Source organism: Pagrus pagrus (assembly GCF_965226575.1).
Source record: "Pagrus pagrus genome assembly, chromosome: 1".
Taxonomy (NCBI): domain Eukaryota; kingdom Metazoa; phylum Chordata; class Actinopteri; order Spariformes; family Sparidae; genus Pagrus; species Pagrus pagrus.
Genome location: NC_140185.1, coordinates 25,867,712 through 25,888,733, shown reverse-complemented (window position 1 = coordinate 25,888,733; position 21,022 = coordinate 25,867,712).

Genomic DNA, 21,022 nt, shown 5'->3' with positions numbered 1-21,022 from the left:
AAATCAAAATCAATCCCACACATCAATATTTGCCATAAGCAAAAGTATTTCAATGCAAATGTAAATTGGTGGATGAGTGAATCAGTGAATAAATGGACATCCTAAAGTAAAATTCTAAAGAGGAGGTGACATTTAAAGCTTGAAGTACCCCAACAAAAATTATTTGCTGCATAAGTTGCATCAAGCAGAGCTCTTGTCAACAGTTCCATCTGGGCATTTTTTGAAGCCACTTGCGTTTTGGTTGACTATTGTTATGATCTGTCCTGACAATGTTTTATAATTTTGACAAATAAGTTCAATTTGCGCTTAAACTTAGAAAAAAAATAAGCTGTCGCTTAAATGGAATGGACTACGGTAGAATATAGGACTTTGAAGTCATTCACCAAACTTGGCTTCTGGTGTTATAATAAAGGCTTATTTATGGTTGCAGGTAGGTCTACGCAGAGCTGACACCGTAACCTACGCAAGTGACATACGCCATAGTGAGCATTTATACATGTGCGCTGGTGTGTCTGCATTGCTGGCGGGGGTGAGCGAATTGCCAGCTGTACTTCTGTACTACAGCAGTCAGTCATCTACCTCCATCATGTTTACAAAGCTGCTGGTCAAGGAGCATCACAGAGAGTGATTAATATGTGTTATTTTTTTAATGCTTTACTTTTTCTATAATCAATTAATCAAAATTAACATTTTATATTGACAGCCCTAGTTTAAAATAAAACAACCTAAGTATTCATGTTGGACACTGATACATTTCATGAGCAAAATGTTTAGAAAATGCTTGATTAATGCACCCTGTTGGAAAACACAACGTTTTGAACAAACATTTTCAGAAATCCTTTTGAAGCTTTTATTGTTATCAAAGACTGAAACAGCTGAGTGAATGTTTTGCAGTTAATTATTAATGTCCCATATTGATTCAAATTGGACTTTTACCAGTTACCACCATGGGTCGGGAAGAATTTGGGTTGAGAGCTTAAATATTATTTCTCTTCTTAGGGACATTCTGATGCCTGATGCATTCAGTTTGCAAAACGTGCCTCAATTTTGACATGTGGAAAACAGCCTTATAGGTGGCAGCTCTGTGAATAATGAAGCAAAGTGAAATGCTAATTCACTATGAGTGTCAGGAAAACTTATAATTGACTAAATTGCTTATTTCTCAGGGCACATGACCCACGGCATAGAGGGTGACTGCTGCTTGTTTTGAAGTTAAGACTGTGTCACTGACTTTGAGTTGTCATGGAGCATCCTGGAAATATTTTATTATGATAAAACTGGAGATACAAAGCATTCACTCCCATTTTTTCCCAAAAACCTGGTATGAGTTTCCATTTGTTGTCACTTTTTGATGAATTGGACACCACTCCATCAGTTGCCTCCCTCCATAAGCTAGGATTGAATGTCACGTCCATACTTACTATACTAATTAGCTTGTCTGTGTAAACAATATGCCATGACTTCATGCACACACACATTGACACGTTATGACTGATATTTTGCCTATGATGATTTAAAGCATATTTGGTCTATTTTTGCAAATCAACTTCAAGACATTTTACTGACAATAGTCAAAAGCAGTTTTTCTATATATTTCTTAGGTTCCAACAAAACGTTTCTCCTCATTTTCCCAATAGTGTCCTGCGGTATCTCACAGCACAACACCCCCATTACCTTCTGAAAATGGCCAGTGCAGAGAAAGGGATTAACTAAGCATACATTTAGGGCTATGGAAAAAGGGACATGTCCACAGATTTATTGGCATTTATTATGGTTGTTCTTGTTTTAAGTGTAAAACCCCCTCTAAACTGCATCATTGAATAGGCTGTTGCTCTGCCTCGCGCAAACCATTAGCGAGAGAATTTATGCATTTAATACATTAGAATAGAAAATGAATTTAAAAAGAAAACGCCATGAGGGAACGCATTATCTTTGCTGTCGGCAGTTTTCTGGTTCAACATTTGGCAGCCTCGTCAGTAAATGAAAGAATTATTTCAATTATTGTACAGCATTAAATTATAGTTTGTGGAGAAAGTGGTGACAGGTCTGCAGAGCTATAACACTTCCCCTGCCTCTGGCTTCTCTGTCAGTTTTAATGAAGAAACCTCTCCACACTACACAGAGGGAGAGAGACGGAGAGTGGGGAGGTTTTGTTCACTGATTCTCAAATTTGTTGCACTGAATGTGAATCTGTACTTTGTTTAAAATAAAAACCCGACAATTCAAGGTCACCAGGAGCTGCAGGGACTTCAACTGTCCCTAAATCCAGGGACTGGAATCTGGAGAGTAAAATATATTCTCAGCAGCTAAAAATTAATTGAATCTGTTTCCTACTGTTGGACTTACTTACAGCATGTCATCCCATTAATAGCCCCGATGTCTTACTGTGCGATGGTTTGCCACAGGGTTCGAAGCTCAAACCTGACTTGCTCTTGCAGATATTCCCTCAACAAACATTAGGGAATGTCATGTGTGGAAATATATTGCTTTTATACCTGCTAAGAAAAACACCTGGGGGCAGGTATATCCTCCTTGTGCTCACATTAGCTCCCTGCTAGCTGCCCTGTCCTTCTGCACATAATGCCCTCTATAAATAGAGAATAAAAGACAAGGCCTATCCAAGCCAGAGTATCCCATCAGCCATTGTATTGCTATCCCATCCATACAGATATCAAACGCCTGATCCCTGCAGCATTTAACCAAATTAAATACCACCTTCATTAGCAAGCCTAGGCAACAACTATCGGAGGCATACAAAATACCCCCAGCCCCAAGGACACACAGCTAAATGGGCTGGCAGAGCTTAAAATAAGTCCACACACCACAAAGACCAGCTTCATTTGTATGTTCCTAATGTGCCAGCTTCACTCACCGTACATGGCCCGCTGCTCCGAACACATGGTGAGTAATTGCTAACACTCGACCTCCATACTGCACTTAATCAACACGGTAACACCATGGGGATAAATTCACGAACAATACAGCCAGAATAATTCATATATTGGTCAACAGAACTAATGTGCAAAGTGGTGCGTAGCGTCAAGGTGTCACATGATTCACAGCCAAGGTTACTGTATGTTATCTGAGAAAAATACCAATGGAGCCAAGGAAGAAGAGAAATAACACGCCAATGAAGTCTAAAGCAAAAAAAATCGCTCTGTTTATATTCCGTCTGATGATGGAGCCAAAAGATTTCTGTAACACTTTCAATTTGTTATATAGACACTATACTTCCAACAAAAAGGAGCATTTAATTCTATATAAAGAGAGGTCTTGAGTAGGATTTTTAATCACTTCATTGCCATAATCTATTTGACCTTTTAAATAAACGTCCTACCTATTTATCTTCTTTAAAAATCCTTTCACGATTGTCTCAAGTCACAATAGAATGGACTGTTGGGATCCATGAACTGGATGTATGTTTCCAGGTTCAGAACACCCTCTTCATCATTGTACAGTTGCCCCATTTGTCTCCATTCTCACCTTTGACCTGCAGGCAAATGGTGATAAAAGCACCCTTCATTGCATTCGACAATAAAAGCAATAGGCAGTTCTTGAGTCAAGCAGCACAGTAAACAAACATAAATAAAAGAGAGTGGGAATCAATGAAAGAGGAAGCATAGAAAAGCAGCACACAGAACTAGAAGCCGATACACTAACACTCAGCTGTTACCACTAGTGCAACAAAGAAATACACACTGCTTTGCAGAAAAAAGAGAAAGAAGTATGTCTATGCATATTTTTTTGTATTACTGTACAGAATTATCGAATGCAGCCATCACTTTGTGACATGCTTTCCACCCATATCTGGAACTTCATACTATGACACAACATTTTTATCGCATAAAGGCATCTTTATTCTCTTAAACACACCTGGAATAAATAAAGATATGTTTGATTCTTCACTAGTCTTATTTGTTTATTCTTCACATCACTCACTATTTCTGAGACAAATGTTAAAATCATTGTACTGGAGACTTTTTACTGAATCATTAAAATTCAGACAGAGAAATTATAAAGAAACCTATTAGTCTAAATATTTGCTCCTGCGTGTTAGAAAATATTGGTCAGCTTGTTACCTAAGAACAAAGTAACATCCTTACTCTGCATCACTGGACCCCACAAGACCTTGTTTCTACACATTCTTTAATTAATTCAGCAAAAGGTTATTCTCGTTGTCCTAATTTCACAAACAGTGGATATAACCAGGACTTTTTCATACATACAGTTTTTGTGTGGTCGAATGGTCCAAACAATGTTGATGTTTAGTTTCAACGGATAAATGTCTTGGCACTTGGATTGCTACTATTTGAAGGGTTTGAAATAGACTAGAGGTCTGAAACGCTGTATGACCAAGAAGCAACTTGTGATTGTTTATCAGTAGGCTACCTCAGTGCAGAGAGGGATAATGATTTTGTCTGTAGTAACACTGGGTTGTCACTACAGAACTGCATCCTATATTTGCAGTTGGTTTACTAGTAAGTAATTCTGCATGCTGGATAGGTCGATAACCTAGCAGAGATGTGTGTGCAGTGCTCCAGATTGAATTTTTAGACTGGCTGCACGAGTACACCAGCACCTAATTTTAACTAGGGCTGTACGGTATGGCAATATATATATATATATATATATATGTATGTATGTATACACATGCAGTCCATACACTCAGTTGGTGCTGACGTCAATCTGGCATGCTGAATATAAGGCGTACCAGTGTGACCAATGAAAATGTTAAGTCGCACTTAACAAGTTTTTGGCACACGCACTGAAACACTGATATGAGAGAAAGAGTGGCAGACATCCAATCATTAGTAAAATATCCAAATCAGTAGTAAGTGAGGAAATCGATTTCAGTCGACACAAATGCTGTGTTATGTAGCTGTGTTATGTAGCTGCTTCTAGGCGTGGTAATCTTTGTTAATGAAAAATGGAAGAAATATGCAGGTTAAAAAGTTGTTATTGCTCTAAGTAATATTACAAGAATCTTTACAACCACACTGATCTCATCCTCGCGTAGCACCATTTTTGTGGACATGTTTCTGTCTGGTTTTCATGGCTGTAGCTTGGTAGCTAGCTAGATATAAAGAAAGATGATACCTAAAGATTTAGAGACTGCAAGATTTGGTAAGCTCAGACGTTAATTAATCAGCTGGGTTGTCATTGGTGAAACAATTCAGGAGCTAAGAATTTCAGTTCTGTTCCTTATACAAGTTGACCAGATGGCAGGCAGCTCCATGGCCGACAGTTGTGGTATGTGACATGAAGGGTGGGAATTGAGCGCCTGTCAGCAGGTGGACACAGACAGACAGCAGTGGACCAGCTGGACAAGAAGCACCTGCACAAAATGAATTTCTCTCTATTGATATTTACCTCATAGAGAGTGCAAGAGAATGGTTCAATTTTCTCCATTCAAGGGATGAAGCAAAGAAGAACACCTCTACACTCAGTACGACATAGAAGAAGTCTAATAAACCGAGGTTTAAAGGGCTGGACTGGGGAGGGCTACACAGATGGTGCCTCATTTTGGTTAATTTGGTGACAAAAATTATCTTTTTGATTCTGAAGCTTATTCTACCTGAAACTCAGTTAGCTTTGAATCCACCCTGAGCTCCGCACTGGTGCATTATTCACATTTGCGAGGCACTTGGTTTGTATTGGATGTCTTTACAACTTCTGACATGGAAAATAGAAACAGTCGAGCTTGACCTTCCTCTTCTATCATCTTCCCTTTCCTCTGCTCCAAGCATCCACCCCATAACAGATTAGCTCAGAGGAAGACCCATTTCCTCCCCGAGGCTGCTAAAATATTAATCAAAACACAGAGGAGTGTGCAGCAGCTCCCAAGATGCATGTCTTCTAATGGTAATACATGGGGAAGGCAGAGAGGGAGGAGTGCTGCCTGTAATAGCCTCACAGAGGGGGAGGAGAGGAGGAGGGCCAGAGGTGACAGGGGCTTTCACAAGGGACAAAGAGAATGAGAGAGAGGGATAGATGGGCAGGAAGAGAGGTGGAGCGGAGGCATGAGGTGTGCAGAGAATCGACGAAGAGACTGCACTGATACAGAGCGCTCCGGAGAGATCCGGCACAGGGAAGATCAAAGAAGCATCATTGCCTCTCACTACCCATTTTGTGCGCTTACAAGGGATGAAGATAGCCTCATGTGAAACTTTCCAGTATGAATAATAGATAACAAACCATACAAATAGCCAATTTAGCTTAATATTTTCTCTTTGCTTATCGGCAGTGCCAAATATTTGTCTGGGGTTGAGTGTGTAAGCGACTGTGTGAGTGTGTGTAAGAGAGAGATAGAAAGGAGAGAGATGTTTATGGTTTAACAAGCACTTTTTTTTACTCTTCTAAAGACAGAACGTATGACGGCAGGTGGTCTCTATGAGCAGTGAAAGGCGTTTCTCTCATGGGCCGAATCTAAGCCTGTCTCTGGCACTGAGCCACTGCCAGTGGGAAAAAATGATTGGAGTATCCGTGTTGGCGACACGGTAATCATGTAACTCAGCTTTGTTGCGGTGAGGGGAGACTAAAAGGGTTATTTCGGCTAATTTTGCATGCTTGCCTACTAGTCTTTCTGTTAGTAGGTGATTCAAGCGCATTGGCAGTTGTCATGTCTTATGAGAGAATGTGGGAAGCATGTTAGCTCGCTGAAAACTGTGAAATTAATCCACACACACACGTTGCCGCTAAAGAAGCACTCTGGCAGTCTAAAGCTGACAACTGTTCAGAATACATAGTCTGTAAAGAACAATAAGCTGATTTTATGGGGGAAGCAAAACTGTATATCCTCACAGGTCATCTTCAACTAACCTGCAGACAGCTGTGACTGTGTTCCGCTACCTGGTAATTAGGGAGATGTGGAGCCCCCATGGGTTACACACTCATAGCATGCTGCCACACTCCTCCCTCTTCATCCAACAGGCTCCCGAGAGAGATGGCCGTTTTGTGAAAGGTGACACAAATCAGTGACCTCTGTCTACCTGACCATGTCGATAATGAGATGCAACTGGGGCTTCATTGTATTCAAATGAGGCTGCGCGTGACAATAATGTTGAAGAGACACCGGCGGAGAAAGACCAACATTAACTTCTCTGAGAATAATACATAAAGAAGTGTAAAAAGGCGATGAAGAGTGACATGGCTGGAAAAGAGAAACAAAAAGAGGTGATTCACACTCTTATGGCCACCCATGCTATTTGTGTCTCTAAAAGATGGATGGGTAGGGGTTAAACTGGTCTGTCCTAGTCATGGGCCTTTGTCTATTGTGTTGCTTTGCTTAATGTAAACCGATAAAGCTGGCTAACCTTGTGGGCCCAATCAATGCTTATTTAGAATACCATTGATTAACAGTTCTGATTATTGATTATGTCATCCCACTCAAGATATGCCAATGGCTCTGATAAGAGGTTACCCTGGAGCAGATAGGCCTGTCCACCAGGCTACTGGACACACACAAACAATAAGGGCAATGCCCCAACAATGGACTCAGGGGAGTCCAACGTCTTTCTCTTTCCCTCTCAAACACACACACACACACACATACACACACATTATGGGCACCCTTATGTATTCACTCATTACCACCCCAAAAGTGAAGACAGTACTACTCCCTGTTGACCCGGGGTAATGTCTGCTCATCTGAGACTTAAACATTGAAATTAACACACCATCTGTTCCTGCAGTGTGCCCAGTGGCCATTTTGAAATGCCATCACTCACCGTGAACATATAGCATAGAACTACGTATAGCTTTTCCTAAACTTTATTTGATTTTTTTCTAGCTGGCAACAGTTGAACAGGGAAACCCCTCACTTTGTCCTCCTGGATAAAAGTCACAATACCCATGTAACAACAAAATAAAACACATTTTATCAATTCTACAGTAAATAGTTTTCCATCATGTGGTTAATGCACACCAAGTTACTTTGGGAGCTCAGAGGTCAAGTAGCAAGTGACAGGTCCTAGGACTGCACTTATGTTGACCCTGCTCTTTCAGGTTGTGAAAGATACAGTAAAGAGGTTGTAACATTTAAATATGGTTTGCTCCAGATTGACAAATCTTGTCTTCTCATTCTCACTTGCCTTCTCTGTGTTAAGTGTTTACATAAAGGTCATCCTCTAAGCTCCTCTAACACTTCATGTTACACTACCTGTTTGGTGAGGGACTGTTTGGTCTCAGTGTGTACACTCTTCACTGCACTTAACAGCATAGACAGTGATGCTCCTTTGATTTGCAGTAGGAGGCTGGGTATCATGAGGGTTTCAACATCACGTCACACCAATTCAGTCCTATATTCACATCGCTGCCATGTGACCTCCACAACAATCCAGTCAACTTACAGAGGTTAAATACTGGACTGAAGCGATCCCCATCACTCACGATAACTGATAAAAGGCATTTGGCAATCTTGTCACCTGAAAGCTGAAATGAAAATATACAGTGTGATATTAACAGTCTACCACTCACAGATAACACGGCACATAAAAACAAAATTCCTCAAGGGTATGTATTATATTGTTTAATTGAATGGTATAAATGGAACATGTTGGGAAAAAAAAAAAAAAGGATAAAAACAGTTTCAGGATATTTTCCATCCCCAGCAAACACTCCCTGCCTGTGGGGTCAGTGCTGTAAAGCCTGATGATAAAAACGTTTACAGCAGGGCTGTTATTAAAGAGAGAGTGAGTCAATCAAATCTGTCAATAACACAGTATCCATGACTTACAATTACCACAGCTACCACTTACACACTGGAGTATTCAATTTCATTTTTATAGTTGCAGTGGAAAGATTTAAACACATTAAACAAATGAAATAATAAAAAGTGTGAAAATGACGATTCAGTTTTTTACAGGAGTGTATGCGCCAAACTATTCCTAGCCAAGACAACTCGCCTGGCAACCAGTGAAGAATCAAGGAAATTAGTGGTTTATAGTCCCGTAGGCTACATTACCTTGTGTAAAATGGTTAAACAGTCATTTTTACACTCAGATTTTTGAACAAATTTAAAATTAAATAAAATTTAATAAATATGTAAATACAATTTTAAAAAACAATAACATGTTAATAGACAGAGTCAGGCTAGCCTGTGCCTGCATTTCCCGTCTGTAAGCTGAGCTAAGTTAGCTCGCTAGCGATGGTAGCTTCATACTTAGCATACAAACGTGTGAGTAGTATCGATTTTCTCATTTAAATCTCGACAAGAACGTGAAGAAGGGTATTTCCCAAAATGTAAGACTTTTCATTTCAGATCCCATTTGAATTTTGCCATGAATTACATATGTGATGCTTGTCAACTAGATCATTTTTCAAGTCGCAAAAAGTGGCAGTTTAGCATATTAGCTCACAAAACTCAATAACTCTGTTAGTGATGTATGTACTGTATATTGTGGAGACGATGTGGTTCACTGAGTGTTCACACACAAAGCTAAATGATACTTAATTGTCATCACAACAAACTTTTTCTTGACTTGCAAAATTATCCTTTAAATAGACAAAACGTCATACGTGTAATTCATGGCACAATTCACACGGGATCAAAAATCATGGTTCTCTCCCAATTAACCACCATGCAGTCTGCAGCGTCACTGCTAGCTGCCACTAAATCTTACACATTAGTCCTTTAAACTTGGGGAATAAGTTAAGTGTGAGTTAAGTGTGTTTTGGGGAACAGAAAACTCTTGGTCAACTTAACTTGTAAAGCAGCTGCTGCTGGCCTTTGCTGATGAAGGAACCAAGACACTGCTGGGGCTGTGTTTTTGGGAGGTGGGGACGGCCCTGTTGTCTTATTGTTTGGTCAGCAGTGCTAGGCTAGCCGTTGTCAGCCAGCCAGTGTTGAGCTCTGCACTTTGCATAAGGGGGCTCTTCCGTAATGAGCCGCTATGTATGGGTATCATGTGAGATATCTGAGCTAGCGCTTACTGTTCCATGGCCAAGGTCAAAGCCTGCCCACTCCACCGCCGACTCCCCTACCCTATCCATCACCTGAGAACACAGACCGCAGCTAAGCTCACATTCCAACCCCTCTGGACATCCTCACACCAATTTGGAAGGACTGTCTTTTTTAAGGTGTTTATTGTTTATTGTGTACGTCAATATACTTTTGAGATATCATCACCTCAAATTCCTGTTAAAAAAAAAAAAATGTAGAATTTGTAGATGAGGGCTGATGGAATAAAACACATGAGAGACTGATTTATTTGTCTGTCCATAGATGAAAAAATTAAGTATCACGATGTGAACAGTGTCCAGTCTTAATATATGCCTTTAAAAGTCGGGGAAGAAGGCTAATTGTTTGCGGTGTAACGTAATAGTCTATTTATCCTGTCTTACTTATGTGAATGTTTGATGTTTGCTCTTTTTCAATGAGCATGTGCTATCAACATGTCAAAAGTGGATACCTTATGCGGCTCCATATGAGTAAGACAGGGGCTTAAGTGTACAGGACCCCTGGAACAATCTGTCCACACACCACTGTACTACCGCTTAAGTCCCCACAGTAATCAATAACCTGCCCTGTCCCAGATCACATATCAATTGCTTGCTGAACTCAGGGGTAGAATAAAAAAATGTGTACCTAAAGAATGAACGACCTCTGTGCTGCTGCTGTATACATCAAGTCACATCAACATGCAGTTTAAGTTACAGTTGGTCACTCCATCCTCTCATTTGATGAGAAAAATGATTTCATTTCTTTGAGCATCTAAAGATAATGACACAGGTATGGGCCTGAACTTACATAGATTTAATACTCAGGGTAATGGTAACTGTTTATTTATTTTTCTATTTCATTCAACTAGTTTTGTATTTATTTTTTGTGATCCGTCCAAAGTAAAGTCCAGCCTTTTTGAAAGGTGGTTTATATTTGCACCTCGGACTCCACCATCGCCTGTTTTCACACTTTTGGCTGAACTGTTTGGAAGCAGATAGACCGAGATAGATTTTCATGATGAATCTAAAATCAATTTAGATTTGAATATTCATGTTTGTCATGACAGCAGCATATTAATAACCCTTCTATCCCAATCTCCCACATCCCTCCCCCAAAGACAGGACAGCCCAATGTACTGCCACTTAGTCCTGCACAATAAACTTTATTGACAGCTCTTTTGCCTGGGACTATAGCAAGCTACATGGTAGAGAGCAGGTGGAGCTGATCTTCTCATGCACTTCAGAGAAAGACACATTGGGTAGGAGGGTCTGAATTGAAGTATATGACTGGGATGTATGATAAGCTGGTGTGAAAAATCTCAGAGTGGGAGCATGGACAAATAAAAAGGAGAAATGAGCAAGGAGAGATGGATTTCCTGCCATTTGTGATCTATGACCAATCGCCTGTCTATCTTCAGATTCGCTGTTAATGGCTATCGGCTGAGATTTAAATCCTTTCTTTTGTGCATTCCCCTAAATCAATAAATTGGCATCCATTTGATTGAATGCTTATCCATTGTGTTAAAATGAGGCTGAATGAGTTTTGTCCTTTTGACCAATGAGTTTGTTTTCAGTACAATGGTAAAACGGGTTTTAACATTCAGGAAAGTATAGTTAGGCATCCATTTATAAGAAAAAAACATGGTTTTGTCAGCAAATGTTAAATTTGAACAGAAATGTTAGGAACAAACTTAAAATCAACTTTTAGCCCTACTCGATTCGATTTAATCATAATCTGTATGCCCTTTCCCAACTTTCCATCTGATCTTAAATGATCAATATGTATTAAGCAAAATGAATGATTGTATATCCCAACTGCAATGATATAGTGAAGACAGACTGTCCTCTTAAAAGGGCAAATAGAAGCATCATATAAACTAATTATGAAAAACAATGTCTTTCTCAGATGAGAAAAGGGAAAACTGAACATTTTCAGAAAATAAACAGCAGTACCATAAATTTAATGGCAAAAGCATTCTGAACTGACCTGTTCTGCATTTGACTAATTTAATCATTCTGATGGTATGACGGCTCTTTTGTTTGTTTTGCCCAGGTCAACTGTCAGCTTGGTTGTTTTTTTCTAATAAACCTGTGTGCCTGCATGCATTTTTATAAATGTGTGATTGCAAAATCTCTGAGGCCTTAAATACAGATAATAAACTACACTGCTACTCTGTATGCTTATCGGTCCTGCAAATAGTTTTCATGTGAGCTTCAATTGTTTCAACTGTGTGCACACAGCTCAATCGTGTGCACATAAAGAGACACACACCATTTATTTTTTCAGAAGACACTCTCAGAATACCTTACGAAATACCTGCCTCAATTCACTGTTTTCAGGAGTTTTAGGATTATTTAACCCCAGACTGAGCTGACCTTTAGCTGGCATCTGTGCATCACTTTGTGGTCCCTCAACTATCACAAGCAGGCCCACTTAAAGAAAAGAACTAATCCGAGCTTTAGCTCTGTATCTGCAGTGCCAGTTATATTTCCCATTTGAGTCTTTCAGTCAAACTACAATAAAAAAAACGATATATCTACAATAAAATCTGTGCCAAAAAGGAGTGGGTTCATTTTAGCAAAATATCTCCCTGGGAATATGTGAAAGAAAAACCGTATTTCAGTTATTCCCATTGGAGGAGAATTGGCTGCAGCTTGATGAAATGAATCCTTTTAATTTGCATCTCATATAAAACATAATATGAAGTAATTTAAACTGGTGGAGAAAATCAAAAGATTGAGTGTGTTTAGCCACTGCATTTGCTGACAGAATTAAAAAAAAACACGACATTGATACATTGATGCACAAATTAGTATTCAAACAAAACCATCAAATTCAGTCAGCCTAAGTGGAGAAAGGAGGAAAGACTGAAAGAAAAACAACAGCACCCATGGACACCTACATAAACAAAGAGGGTGCTCTTTAAGCCTGCAGTTAAACAACAATGCCCTCTATTGGTGTGACACTGCACCTGATTCCCCAACAAAGGCCATCGCACTAAAGGCAGACTGATGTGTTTTCCAGCACACTCAGCAGAAATATCACATTGAAGTGCAATCACCTCGAACCTCAAAGACTGTCCTTATTAACCTACTAACTACCACAGAATGCTTTATTATTAATTTACAAACGTTATTCAACTATAACAGCCATTGCTGCCATAATCAGGGGGCCTGATTAGGACTTAAAACGTATTAATTAAAACAATAATGAATGAAACCACAGTAGGTAAGTGCAAGTGTAGCCAGCGTGCCGGCAGCATTATAAGTCTGCAGACGCACAGACGGCTTCTCAGAGGTAGGAGCCCTGTGTGCGTGCATGTGTGAGTGCGTGTGGTGGCGTGCGTCTGTGTGTGTGTGTGTGTGTGTGTGTGTGTGTGTGTGTGTATTTGAATGAGGATGGTTTACAGGATCAGTGAAGGAGTTCTTGACAGGAATGCACATTGAGCCTCTCGTCTCCCTGTTGCTCTCTCTACTGAACCGGAACAGTGGTGTAGACAAACAGGGGCGCCCCGGAGAGTGTGGCGAGCTAAGTGAGTGAGCACAGAGGTTTAATATGACAGCTACACTTTCCCCACTGCTGGTTCAGGGTGAAGAAAATGTCCTACACTGTTTGTCTTGTGGTAGCATCATGACAGATCAAACACATGCCAGGGAGAAATACTGAACTGGATTCTCGACAGGTGAAGCAGCTTTGAATTGTGATAAGCATGATGTTGCTTACAGCAGTTAGTAGCCATGAACATTCTTAATTGCAGTTTTTTAAACATTGTAAGTGCATGACTTAAAAAGGCAAATCAACAAACGTTCAAATGCAGGGTATGAGATCCTTTTCTATTGGGAGTAAAACATGACTGGCATCTTTACATAATGGGATCTAACACAATGCAACTTGTAAGTGCACATGGCCTAAAGCAGGTTCAAGGTTTTTGAAATAATTTTAAGGCACCATTCATGGATATATTTTGTTGATTAATGAATATTTTCATTCATGAAATATTTGAGGATATATTTAAGAGATTTAGTCTCGCCAGAAATGTGTTCTTGCTTGTGGAAAAAACAAAATTATCACCATCATTTGTCCAAAACATCCAAACAATGTCCCCCCATACCAGCTGGGCTTCTTCGTTCTCTCTTGTTTCTGACAGCAAGTCGACACACACACACACCACTGCAGTGTTCACACAGGGCCGCCTCCTCCCACTCTTCTGACTATGGTCAGAGGTAATTTATTTTAAATGCAGTTGTGTTTAACACACAGAACACAAACCTTGTTATATTTATCTTTCAGTGAAAATCTATTGTTTCCCTGTGGTGTCCAACATGGTATTGAATAGCGATATTTTTCAAGGTATTGTATTTAAGTTCCAAACCTTCCAGTACTACATGGAGGCAGGCAGTATTAAGGATATCGGTATTATGTGATTTTTCAGACAGTCCAACTCATTTCACTCTCACTTCATTCTCTCTTTCCTCTTGATATACTGTATGCTTTGCAAAGTGTTTGTTTCCAGCCTAGGTTGATATACTCTCTTCAGCCAAAGTGGGAAATCAAGGATTAATTTTCCTTTAGATGCTGAGTTATAGGTTATATCTACATAAAACAATGGCTGGATACCAAAATATATACATTATAATGTTACACTATACAGTATGATCAAATTTACACAATTTACAAACAAGTGGCATACTAAACAAGTGATAAACTCTATATGGAACTTTACTCCACTTTCACCACTAAACTCTGTTCCCTGCTGTTTTTTGCTTTTTCACATTGTACGCTGCTTGTGTGGATGAGAAATTGAAATCTTTTGGTATGCTTACACCATCCTGGCAAACGGCCTTTCTCCCACCTCCCAGAAGACCATAAAACACTTGCAGACAGGGGGCAGGGGTGGGGGCAAACAAGGCAAAGCAAGAATAGATGGAGAGAAATGGTAATAGCCGCACAATGTTAAATGGGATTATAGCAAAGATTTGTAGCTGCTGCTTTTACAAATGGTTTTGGCAAAGTTTAACAAATCTCTTGGAGAATAATTTGCCTATAAACGAAAGGAAGCCCACTCTGTTGACAATGTTCATGAATAATTTGGTTACACTTCATTTTCAAATACCATGAGGAAAATTATAGGAGATATCTTTCATTGCCAGTTTGAAAGCCTTGAGAGGGAAATGCAGCCAAAAGACGTTATGTTACAAACCTGAGCAGAGCCATTAGCCCGAGTCCCATCCCCCGTTTTATTTCAATTAAAGCTCTCTCTTTGATTCAGACGCATCCAAATCTCAAGTGTCTTTGATCTCCTAACCATAAGACAGACAGGAAAATAAGAGTCTCTTTAAACGGGTGGAAAAGAAAGTTGTAATTCCAGAACAGGGGACACCTTCTTTCCCTGCTGTGGTTTTAACTGGCACAGGGGTACTTAAAAGACCTCACGCCTGGTTTGGCAGTGGCGAACAAAACAATCCACTATGAGAAAGGGAAAAAAAAAAAACCCACACAGTCTGTCAGGGGCTGAGAGGCTTTCCCTCATTCTGAATCTCACTTATCAAAAAAAGCGATTAATCAAGTGTCTTAATATGTACATAGAGAAGAAGAAAGACACAGCCTCAGACGAATATTAATAAGTGCTATGAACACTGACACATCACCGTCAGGTGAAAGAAAAACCTTTACGGTTCTTCTTCAAGTTCTGTCCTGATTTAACAAAGCACCTTCAAATCAAAAGGCTGCTGCTGATTTATTTCAAATGAATGTGTGTGCAAGAAAGAAAACTGAACTCAACAATACTATGACACATCAATCATGTCTTCTGAAATAAAATCAAATGTGATCCTAGCAAAGAAAAAAAAAACGTTTCATGTACAGAAAACAGAGTTTCTTTCAACTGATCTAAACTTTCATCTTACTTGACATGTCTGAACTTAATATAATATACTTAAATCTCATCGCTCAATCTGTCGGCTGCCTCCATTTGCACTTTGATCCTCTCCGTTGCCCACCAAGGCATGAGGGGACGGCTACATGACAGCCACTGTGTGAGGGATTGTGGGTATTTTCTCCACTCAGATTGAAGGATTATGGGCTGCTAACTGCTTTTGTATGAAAGAAAAACATCAGTGTGAACCGTGTTTGAGCCCCGGCGGACAACAGTGGCTCCCCGGAAGCCTGGATGTTCTTTGATGTGCCGCTGAGCGTTGCGGGGCCACACAAAGTAGAGGAGCACAATCAGTCATCTGTTAGAGAAGGACGAGCAGGCCTCAGTACCAGAGAAGGGTCACTCACCACTGGCAGGAGGGGGAGACAGCACCAAGAGCAGACCTTCACATGTTGTTGCTGTTTATTCAAGTGTCTACCTCTCCTCCCTTTGTTCTCAGCATAAGGAAATAATTAACACATCATTTTGATAATTCTGTGTTCGTCTGTTGTGAGTAATATTAATCCATTTAATCAGTGTTCTGTGACTGGATCTCTAAGCATTTTCATGCCTTTTCTCGCAGTGCTTTATATGATGCAAGCGTGCATATTAAAGCAAGGCAGCCAGCTGTGAAAACAGCTTAATTAGTAGTAATCACTTCTGATGGAACATGTTTCCAGTATTTGCCTCCATTAGGGATGCCTTATTTCTCTTGCTCTATCAGTCAACTGCTGCCACTCTGTGCCAGGTGGGGCGACTGGAATAATTAATGTTTCTCGAAGGTGAATTTCTTTCACAAAAAAAACCTTGCTCAAAATATAAAACAGAAGCGCTCATCATGTAAAAACATCAGGAACTGTGTTTCCATCTAATTGTGAAGTGAACTTTTGAAATGTTGCAAAAAAAGAAACGTGAATAAAGTGTTTCCATCAACTTATTTGGAGCAAAAATAACAAAGCTACAAGAAGCATAGCTTCGTCAAAAGTATAGGCTGCATTACGTTTGCAAACTTTTCCTCTCACAGTTGAAACAGCTGATTAGTCATGTCTGTCCATGTTCACTACATCAAAACTTATTTATAAAAGGTTTTTCCATCTCCCATTACATGCATATAATCTTTTTTTGGAAAAAAGGGTGTTGATCAAAACTCTCATGGATAACTTGAGGAATATTTTGACATTTTCTTGATACAATTATTATAGAAAGGCACTGCAACACAATCCAAAAATCAACGTGACAACACGGACTGATCAAAAGAACTTCCTCTGGATCCAGCGACACAACAAAAGTTACGCCATCAGAGCAGGTAACAAGGAGATTTCACCTCCCACAAATCAAACTGCCTGAGCACTGAAGCAGAGCCGAGAGAGCTGGCGATTCAAAAAATGAGAAATCAATGGTATTAACAAAACATTGATGGCCAAGACAATAGAACATTGAAGATCATTTAAGGCCCCTAAGTTTGATTTACAGCACCTGTTTCCACTTTGTCTTACCATCTAACCTGACACAGTTGAATCGATGGTAGCGCTTGGTAGTACAGGTATTCTTACAGTTCAATGCAAGATTTATCAAGAGGGCAGGATCAGCATTAGCAGACACAAGGAGAATGATGGAAAGATGAGGAAAGTGTGAGAATGTCCTTTCCAAACTTGAACACATTTAGAGTTAATCACATTCCCATTTGATTCAAACAGCTGTAACCTTCGAAATACTAAGACATAATGACGAAAAATACTACTAAACCAACAAAGAAACAAAATCCAGCACTCTTTCTTACAGCACATTCACATTAGATAATTCTAGTTTACAGACTTTTACTTTATCCTCATCACTGTTATTTACTTCGACATTGGTGTCCATTTTTCCCCAGCTGTGTCAGTCATCAGAATCTATAGACTAAACTGCTGTTGATGTGTGTCAGCTGTTTGAGTTGTGATGCATTTCTCTTCTCTATATCTTGTGGCTTCCCCCTTCCAAGTCACGCCACCATTCGATGTGTCTTTGATACTTTGTGGTTGGCAGGGATCCTTAACCATCCTCCATCCTTGGCATTGGGCCATTTGATATTATATCTCGCACACACACACACACACACACACCACGGAGGACACAAAAACAGTTAAAGTGAGAAAACCTACAGAAATGTTCTACAAATACCAACATACAGGAAGCGCAAACACTGAAACCATCGATGCAGATTACACGTCTCTGTCAAGATTCATTTCTGTCGATATTTTTGGGGCTGTAGTTTCTGGACTTTTATTCAAATATACCATACAGTGATGTGTTTTTAATATCTTTGCTCCTCCATTTAAGTGAATGAGGTGAGCAACATGTTAGAGACATTCTAATGCAGTACATCAGGCATTTTTAAGGACAGATATTTTGGTGTGGTTGAGTAGAAAAGCCAAGGTGTAATCAATAACACTAATAATCCCTGCAATGGAAGCCTTCATTAATGTTTATCAGTTACACCTGTGCTTTTTCTTACTTTAAATAATTGGATTGCAAGACATCAAACCTCCTGTGCTTCTTTTGTCATGTATCCTTAAGTTTTTCTCTATAACCAGTCAAGTAATTTACCAAATCAGCATTAAAAATAATATATTCTTGTGGACAGGAAGTTGACTGGTGGCCAGGTGCCTTATTATGTGTCCTGTGCAGTATCTTGATCTACAGTGCAGCTGCTAATTCAACTATGAGATAAATAATGAAATCTCATTAAACCCACTTGATTATTAGTCATGTATACAATTAGCTTTTGATAATGTTTGTACACCATCTACTGTATGTCTATTTGTTGTTACTTTATTACCTGAGTGTTCGCCAACTCAAAGGCCACCACATGGAGTCATTTGCAGGCAGGCACACTGTGTGTATGGCACCATAAAAGTCAGCCTGCCATACATGTTTGAGTGCAGTTGAAAAGGGTTTTATATGAACCTATGTGTGTTGCACACTAAAAGTGTTACCACCGGCTTGTCAGTGACCACTTGATAAGCAGAATGGACTTACTATCACTCTTTAACATGCTCAAGCAATCTATCACATACGCTTTCAGTCAAAATGTATAAATTTTAGGCAAACAAACACACACTCACACTCACACACCCATACACACCACCAATACCCATAAAAGAAGCAGATGCCCAAAGGAAAGGACAACATTCAAGTCAATACAGTTAAACATTTCTGCTGATTGGACATTACTGTGCATGGGGATTAGCACTTTGCCCATGGGATAAAGGACTATGTATGTGTGTGTGTGTGTGTGTGTGTGTGTGTGTGTGTGTGTGTGTGTATTTATATCTGTTTGCGTATATAATTCAAAAGAGAAAGATTAATTTGAGAGGAGACCTTGGAAAGAGAACTCACGTTAGAACTTCACTGTTTGGATCAAAGAGAGAATGAAAATGTGTAAACAGTTGGAGAGATGAATTTGCCTCAGCGCATACCGAGGATGGTGTAATGTAGGGATGGACAATATATATGATATATATCATGATTGTGTTATGAGACCATAGCATTATCAGGGAAGCATTAAGATGCATACCTCAATCTACTGCAGCTGACTTTAACACAGAAGCTGAGAAGCAAGCCAGTGAAAGTAACTAGCAATGACATAGCGTTGTGGAGATAGGTGCGGCTATGTGAGACTATAGAAGTGCTTGGTCCAGTTTGTCTTTTGCTACATGACGTAGCAACATCAAACATAAAATTTCATCCCAGAGGCATCCGAGGAAAGATCTCTGTTAGTCCAATTTTTTGTAGTATTAAAGACCACAAAAGTAATTTGTCATTTTGAAGCATCCATGAAAGGCTTTTCAAATCCAGGCAACATGTATTATGCCTTAGGGATACATACATGTTGTTGTGGTAGGAAAACAATGAGCGCAAGCAAAACTAGGTTTGATTGCAATGAAAACTCCACAGGATACGTAACCCCACTGATCTAATTAAATCTGTTCATTTCAAAGTCAGTCCGTGCAAATACTGAGGTGGAGAGATGAGGCAGTTACAGGCAGGGAGGGAAACACTAATCACACACACTAAGACATTAGACCAATTATCTGACAATACGCAAAAACAACCACTTAGGAGAGATACAACAGACCCAATACAAAAGAATGATTCTTCACTGGCCAGCCTGTCCTAGTTGCATTGATGAGGTGTGATGCAAGGAAACCCAATGGGAACGCTCAGTGTCACTAATGCCCCCCACCCAACCAAGAGAAAACACTGATCAATGCTCGGCAATGAGCAGATTGATCACGCATGATATCACTGGCCAAATCAAGACAGATAACTTCCCTTCATTTTGTGCTGCTGAGCCAACAGGTGGTTTTTCACATCCTTAGATAAAGATACTGTTGAGACTTTAACTTAAAACTCATGACGACGCCAAGAGAGACAAAATATAGTGTGTAATTCAGTCATGACTTGTAGAGCCAGTATTGTTTGTACAGTATCTCATCAGCTGCCAAACCTGAACAAGAGCTCTGTTTCTATTCATAGGCGGCCAGGGATAGCTCCAAAGAATGGCTTCTGTAAAATAGCTTAATAAAAATGACCAAAGCCAAGATAATTTAGTAACCATGATAATTCTATTTTCTTTTCTCCTATCTCTTTCAATCTTCTCTTCTCTGTGCTGGTGTTCACAGTCCAGCCTTGCGGCCAGTAAGTATATGCACCATGAACACATTTAATTTTCCCTGTTAGTCCACAGCGCGGCCAGAGGTGAGCTTTAATAAGGATCAATGGCACTTTATCTGGGACAGGACCCACTCCCGTGCATGCAAATCACAACACCAGCAATGGATTCAATTAAAAAGAGAACCTCCAACCACCGGCACTGGAAATTCAATTAAAGGATTTATGCAAAGGTTCACTGGCTTTTTTGTGTTGCTGTTTCTGTTTATGTAATGAGCTTTTCATATCAAGAATCAATACGTAATCTGGAGTGGGGCCATGGGGAGGGTGGTGGGTTGCTTTCTCATATGCATTTTGGATATAATTCAAGTACAGGCATTTCTATAGAGCAGTAAGCAGGATATCTGACCACATTACTCCACCCACTGGGCAAGGACAGGGGTCTCCTCATCCTGTGGTGTTCTCTTGGACTGCATAACATGCTTCATGCTATAGCCACATATAAAGTTTACGTT